Source organism: Nycticebus coucang, chromosome 16 (assembly GCF_027406575.1).
Source record: "Nycticebus coucang isolate mNycCou1 chromosome 16, mNycCou1.pri, whole genome shotgun sequence".
Classification (NCBI taxonomy): Eukaryota; Metazoa; Chordata; class Mammalia; order Primates; family Lorisidae; genus Nycticebus; species Nycticebus coucang.
Window position 1 is genome coordinate 81,894,497 of NC_069795.1, and position 8,149 is coordinate 81,902,645.

General features: G+C 38.2%; 1 pseudogene; it reads left to right on the top strand.

Annotated features, from left to right (window-relative positions):
- Positions 1 to 322: 322 nt before the first annotated feature.
- LOC128567475 (ras-related protein Rab-2B-like) lies at positions 323 to 2,551 on the top strand (annotated as a pseudogene).
- Positions 2,552 to 8,149: the final 5,598 nt, after the last annotated feature.

The window sequence follows — 8,149 nt, forward strand, 5'->3', positions numbered from 1 at the left end:
CTATCATTTCATCTCAATTTAAAAAGAAACTATTAAATGTATGAATTTTGAATTAATATGCTCAGATTTTCCTACTAATAGAGAGCACTTCTATAATTCTATTAAATTTCAATAATAAACAGAGATAGCAACGTCTTTAAAGAGTAAAATTTTAATTATTCTTATCTTAATATTAAAATTAATTCCCTTAAGAGAGCACTCCACTCACCTGTATTTAGTCAGCAGAGCAGCAGACTTACAGAGCACTCATAAAAAGGCATATTCAGGGGCAGGGAGCCGAAGCTCCCAAATCGGGTCGCGGGGGCAGGGCTCGCTTAGTGGGATGGGCCAGAAGAGCGGGCGGAGGCGGGGCGGGACGGGGCAGCCGAAGGCGGGGCTCGGGGTTCAGGTTTCCTATCTCCCTTCCCCGCTTTCCCTGTCCCGGACCCCCAGACTAGAGAGGTGTTCCGGCCGCGTCATTCCTAGAGCGCGCACTCTCCTCTTTCAGGTGTGGGGAAGTCATGTCTCCTCCTGCAGTTCACAGACAAGCGGTTCCAGCCTGTCCACGACCTCACAATAGGTGTGGAGTTTGGAGCACGTATGGTCAACATTGATAGGAAACAAATCAAACTGCAAATCTGGGATACGGGGAGCAGCTGGAGCATTGCTGGTGTACTACATTACAAGGCGTGAAACTTTCAACCACCTGACCTCATGGTTAGAGGATGCCCGGCAGCACTCTAGTTCCAACATGGTTATCATGCTGATTGGGAATAAGAGTGACCTAGAGTCTCGCAGGGATGTGAAGAGAGAAGAAGGAGAGGCCTTTGTTTGGGAGCATGGACTTATATTTATGGAAACTTCAGCCAAAACAGCCTGCAATGTTGAAGAGGCCTTCATTAACACAGCCAAAGAAATATATAGGAAGATCCAGCAGGGTTTATTTGATGTCCACAATGAGGCAAATGGCATCAAGATTGGGCCCCAACAGTCAATTTCAATATCACTGGGACCCAGTGTCTCTCAGCGGAACTGTCGTGATGTAAGGTCCAACTCTGGCTGCTGCTGAACATCTGGCCTGAACTCCTTTTTTTCTTCCTGGAACAGCTTCAGATCCATAGGCTTAATGAAAGAGGTCTTACTTGCTTTGGCTGAGAGCAGCCTCTTTTCAAGGTGTGATGTTTTGCCTTTCCACTTAAAGACCAGGGAAGAATTTGGCCCTTGCTGACCTGTCCTCCTTCAGGGACGTGAACATTCCCTATAGATTAGGGCTCTTCTCATTCTCTTTATTTTAATATTTCTAAAATGTTAGGATCAAAGTTGTCACAGTAGTTCAAAAATAAATAATTTTATAAGCATATACAATCTGCTCCCCACCAAGAATTAGGGTCAAAGACATTCTGCTTGAACACCTGAGATTATTGTGATCTGGCTGGCCTTTAGCTGATAGATGCTTTGCTGAATAATTTCACTGAGTTTTTTTCTTGCCTTTGGGGGTCTATTTGCCACTTTGTAAGAATTTTTACAGAAGGCAGTTCCTTCTGTTTGCTTAAGGATGCTGAGTACTTCTTTACTATCTAATTGCTAGTTTCTATCTCTTAGAGTAACTATAAAACTTCTGAGAGCAGTAGAGTTGGTCCTAGACCTATGGCCACTTACTACCTAAAGAAAAATCTGTTCTCTGTTCATTTTGTTTTAGGTACCAGATCTAATATTGTAGTGTCTTTCATCAGATAGACTTCTACTGTTTCATCATACATACTTCTTAACTAAACCTAGTTAGACTTTGTACTTTAATCAAGCTAATCTGCTTACTGAACATGACACATTTATTCCTATTTCCATATCTTTGCACATGCCCTACTCTTTCACTAAAATTATATTTAAAAGTCCAAAAAAAATTTTCTTTAGGAAGCCTTCAGTGATTGACCTAGGGACTTCTAAGCAGTTATTGAAACAGTACCTTTTAGCTTTCATATGTTATCATATGTATATTTATATGTATATTTATTTATATGTAACTTTGTAAATATGTTTTGTAGTTGTTTTATGTGTGGAATCTGTCTCCTCATATATGTTGTAAACTCCTTAATAAAAGAATCCATGTCCTCTTATTTTTACAAACCATTCCCCCACCATTCCTTCACAGTGCCTAGTGCTACTCGTTCTGTGATCATTGAATTTGACTGAAACACTTAAGAACTTAAAGTTTATTTTAGGCTTTAGAGGAAACAAAAGGCCTTAAAGTCATCTCTTTGTAATTCGACCTAGCTCTTCCATCTCCTAGCCCTGGGTACTATATTATTCTTTCCCCTCTCCACTCCTACTGTTCCCTGGCTCTTTGCTTCCATTCCATGTAACATTAAGTAAGGCTGCTTGTTACCAAGTGGTCAGATGAGTGGATACTTCTCCAGCCATTCTCCTTTTCGGGGAATATAATACTATCCTAGCCAAATTTGCCTTTGCTTTGGTCATCACGCAGGCTTCTGGGTCAGTTGATATATCTTTTTTTCTTGATGTCCCATTTTCTGCCACAGCATTGCGGTCCCATGAATTTTTCTAATTGTTTTTTTGTTGGTTGATAAGTTGTGTCTTTGTTAAATATATGCATGTATCCCCCCCCCCAGAAAAAAAGGCATATGCAACTTAGCATTTAATGATGCAAACAGTGAAACTCCACTTATTCAAAAATTATGTGACCATAACCTGTAACTATTCAGGATGACTAAAGACCTAAGGAGTTACTGACAGAGACACTTGTCACAATGACATGGAATAGTAGTTGGGTTTACTAAACGGGAGTATGAGTGAATCTCATTTACTCTCAATTATCTAACTATACATTACACTGGTCTTTCACTAAACGTTTATGACTATCTTTTATGAATCAGACACTATAGGGAGGTAGGGTGTGTGGAAATTAAAAGTCCACTAATAGATCAGTCTTTGGTAGAGCTAAGCAAAGTAGAGGAAATGGACACAGACACAAAGACCATGGTAAGTGCAAGAGAATTCCTTGGAGACACAGAGGAAAAAGTGAGATATTGTGTCTGAAGTGTAAGGGACAGATGAACAAAAGAAAATGTATAAAAATTGTTCAGATTGGGAGAGGGGAGTTATTCTAGATGTAGTAAAAAGCACAGGGCAGATGCTTAGAACATGACACAAGGTATCTGCTAGTAACCCAATATTACAAGGCAGTAGTGTTTGAGAACCAGTTGTGACAGAGGAAAGAACTCTGGGACGACAGTGACATTATGTATGTATGTTTCACACTGTGGATCCTGGACGATATCCCACAGGAAGTGATGAGCTATTGAAGACTTTGAGGACAGCCATAATCAAAGCAACATTTTCCTGAGATCCTCTGTTACGTCTGGACTTCACCAAAGCAGAGCCTGAAACAAGCACTTGTGATAAATAATATATTTTCAAGCTGGTCCCAGATAGAGTAGGATTTCTGGGACAGTGAGGCAGGGAATCAGGGGAAAAAGGAACATAAATATTAAGCATTTATGTGGTTAAGCATAATTTTGTTACATGAATGTATTGCATAGTGGTGAGGCCTGGGCTTTTAGTGCATCCATCACTGGAATCACGTTCATTCTACGCATCAAGTAATTTCTGATGATCCACACTCCCACCTTCTACATTTCTGAGTCTCTGTTGTGTATCACTCCTCACTCTACACCCACATGTACACATTATTTAGCTCCCACACAGAAAGACAAATAATGCACCTCTGTGCCTGAGTTGTTTCACTTAAGATAATGGCCTCCAGTTCCATACATGTGGCTGCAAAAGACAAACTTTCATTATTTTCTGTGGCTAAATAGTGTTCTGGGTATGTGTCCAACAAAGTTTGGACAATTAAGTTCACAAACTCATCCTTGAAAAAGTGCTACATACCTCATTGCTGAATATCACTACAATCACCTTCAACGTACTCCTCTTGGAATCTTTGCACTGATGATAGCACCTAGTCCACCCTTCAAAGCAATTTTGGAACTTCTTTTCTAGAATGGATATCAAAGCTTTTGTTATATCCTTGATGTTCTGAACGTCATCGAAATGTCTTCCTTTCGTTACAAGTATTTCCTTTATTGTTGGATAAAAAAACAAGTCTTTGGAGGCCAGATTAGGGGATCAGGGAGGGTGTTCCATCCAATGAGGTTATTTTTTGCTGGCTTAAAATGCCTTCCCAAACAGTGCTATGTGAGCTGGTGCACTGTCACTATATAAGAGCCAAGAGCCATGAGTGGTTGCCCAAGATTTTCAGTTCAGATTTTCCTGTTTCTTTATCAACATTTAATTGGACTGTTAAGCTTCTCATAGTCAGTTGATTATTTTGATGCACAATTTGACAAATTTGTGCCATGTTTTTGTCAGTTCTGCTCATTACTGACCACTCTGACCTCACTTCATCAGTGACACTTTCTCTCCCCAGAAAAACATTTAATCCATTTGCACACTGCTGTTTTCCTTACGGCATTATCCCTATAATTTTGAGCTAACATGGTCCTGATTTCACTTCCACTCTTTCCAAGTTTAACAAGAAATTTATGAATGTGTGTTCATTGCTCTAATTCAAGCTCCAACATTCTTGGTTGGGATGGCACACAAAAACATGCAACAACAATAATGAACATCACTGGGCAAGACACCACTCACACCCGTGAGACACTTAGATCCAAGGTTATAAAACATTAGTGAGTTTTTTGTACAGTGCTGCTAATGTAAGCACACAGTGGCAAGTATGCAAATCTCATTGTCAGACCTCTACCACATTTTCATTATCCAGTCATCCACTGATGGACATTTACCTATCTTCCAAGTATTTGCTATTATGGATTGTGCTGTGATAAACATACAAGTGCAGGTCTCTTTTTAATATAATGAATTCTTTTCCTTTGAATAGATGCACAGTAGTAGGATTGCTGGATCAAATGGAAATTCTATTGGGAAATCTCCACACTGTTTTCCAAAGAGGTTGTACTAATTTACATTCCCACCAACGGTTTAAAAGTGTTCCCTTTTCTCTGCATCCTTGCCAGCATCTGTTATTTTTGACATTTTAATAAAATCCATTCTGACTGGTATAAGATGATATCTTACTGTGGTTTTAATTTGCATTTCTCTGATGAGATTAATGGTGATGGACATTTTTTACATGCGGTTGGCCTTTTGTATGTCTTCATGACTTTTTTTGAAATATATCTATTCATGTTCTTTGCCCACTTTTTAATGTGAGTATTTTCTTGTTGCTATTGTGAAGTTTCTTGCAAATTTTGGGTATTAGTTCCCTGCTGGATTCATAATTTGCAAATGTCTGTTCACTGTGTTGATGATTCCTTAGCTTGTCTCTATGTAGAACTTTTGAAAAATGTATAAAGATTTCTCAGAATTATCTGCCTGAACAACAGGAGTTAGGAGCATTTATCTATTGGCTCCTGTTCACGATGGGTCGAGGGTTATACATAGGGATTTTAGTCTCTCCCACTTTTGAGCTCCATTTCCACTCTCAGTGACTGCAAAGGGCATTTTGTGCAACACTGTCAGCAAAGGAGCTGTTTTCTGAAGGATGTGAACAGGTACTTTCCTAATACACGTCTTGGGGTGCAGACTATTCATTTGGTAGCAAGCATGGTACCTCCATATAGATACATGTACAGGTTTCAGGGGTGGGAGCAGTCTCCCAACTATGTTTTAATGTATAAGAGACCAGGAGGAATATGTTTTCAGAAACTTTGCCAAATGTTGATTCTGGTTGAGTACATGGCGTGGGTAGCATACATTGCAAATACCTACAGATAATATGCTCAAGTAATACCAAGTAAACATTTTTTTAATAAAAAGGCTAGGTAATAGGGCAGTTCCTGTGGCTCAAAGGAGTAGGGCTCTGGCCCCATATGCTGGAGGTGGCGGGTTCAAACCCAGCCCTGGCCAAAAACTGCAAAAAAAAAAAGACCAGATAATAGTGGGTAACTGGTAGATAGCTGACCATGACAAGATTGCATTTCAAATGTTTAAATTTAATTTACATTTTAGCCCACAGAATAATTCTATGCTTGCTGAAATGTTAGCAACTTTAGAAGATCTGTGTGTGGTGCTCTCGTTGATTTGTCATTAGTATTTTCCAAAGCAACAACAATTTCCTGGGGTTTAAGGTTTACATCAGCATTTCTTAGCCCTCCATGCAAGACTTTTCAGAGGCACTTTTATTTATTTTTCTATTATGGCTCATTTCCTCTGTTTCACAAACATCATTATGCAAAACCCTTCAAAACTTGACAGAAAGACATTCATACACAGAAGAACATATATTTCTTTTGATGGCAGGTATGTATTTATTTCAGATGGGTTCTTAATAAGAATCTACGTTGTGCTGATATTAAAAATGAAAGACAGCAAATTGGGAAATCTCAAAAACAAATGCCTCTGCTAAGATAATGAGCTGTGCCTCTAATGTTTACTCTAATGTCGTTAACGTTGGATACTGGTCGCGTTTGATTCCCCTGCCCTGAGAGTGAAGCATCAGAGCATAAAAAACTTGTCAAAGCAACCAATAGACCTTCAACATTCAATGTGTTGTTCCACCTCCTTCTGTTTGCTTATTCTTTCACTATTCTTTTACAATTTAGAGTCAACTCTCTCTGCACCTTCTGTATGTTAGCATTTTGTGAAAGTAAGACAAAAGATTTTGCTGCGTCATAATTAGGACAATTATCCATAAGGCATCCTTGTTAGGCAGTGGATTCTGTTTAACTCTCACCACATTCTACCCAGGATCTAAGAAGCAGAAATGGCTCTCTGATACCTATAATTGAAAGATTTCTGTACCTCCATGTTAATCTAAAGTAACAAAAAAAAAAATCATATTTAGGGACTTTACCTAACAATTGCAATCAGTGTAACTGGCTTATTGTACCCTCAATGAATCCCCAACAATAAAAAAAAAAGAAAAAAAAAATCATATTTGAAAACAAAGATTTCTTTAGCATAACATCAAAACTCTCATGACACATGTTTGCTTGGATTACTTTCATGATTTGTTTGAATTTGTTTATTGCAGGGCCTGCCTACCTACGATTCCTTATAGATTACATAGCTGTCACTGCTTCCATCACTACTATCATTCTTTTTTATTTAAATAATTATTTCTAATATGACAAGGGTATGAATGTTTTTGGTTACATAGGTTGCTTCTGTTTTGCTTGAGTCAGGGTTATAAGTGTGCCTGTCACCCAATGTTCATTGCACGCGTTAGGTAGGTGGTTGCTAATCTCCTCCATCCACCCCACCCTGCTTTATTTCCACTGAGTTTTACTGCCCTCTGTGCACGTGTGTGCTTATCAGTTAGTTCCAATTTAATACCAAGTAATGTGGTATTTGTTTTTCTAATCTTTAGCTACTTCATTTGGGATAACAGTCTACATTTTCATCCAAATTGTTGCAAAAGAACTTATCTTTCTTCACAGCTAAATAGTATTTCATGGTATACATATACCACATTTTGTTAATCCACTCACAAATTGATGGGAACTTGGTTTGTTTCCACATTTTTATAATTGTAAATTATACTACAATAAACATTTGTATACAGATGTCTTTTTTGATAAAATGACTTCTTTACCTTTGGGTAAATATCAAATACTCGAATTGCTGAACCACATGGTTGGTCTACTTTAAGTTCTTGGAAGAATACTCTTCTCCATAGAGGTTGTACTAATTTTCAGTCCCACCAATAACATATAAGCATTCCTCTGTCTCTGCAGCCATGTCAGCTTGGGAGAGAAAGGGATACTTTAATAAAAGCTATTCTACCTAGGGAGAGAAAGGGATACTTTAATAAAAGCTATGCTACCTAGGATAAAGTGATATCTCATTGTGGTCTTAATTTACATTTTCCTAACAATTACTTGTATTGAGAATTTTTTTCATATATTTATTGACTCTTTGTCTATCTTCTTTTCAAAAGCTTCTGTTCATGTCTTTGCCCACTTTTAAGTGGAGTTGTGTTTTCTTTGATAATTTGTTTGAGTTTTTTGTAGATCCTGGTTATTAGCCCTCTGTCAAAAGTACATATATAGCTTGCAAATATTTTTCTCTCATTTTGTAGATAATCTCTTTGTTGTGTTAATTGTTTCCTTAGCTGTGCAGAAGCTTTTTA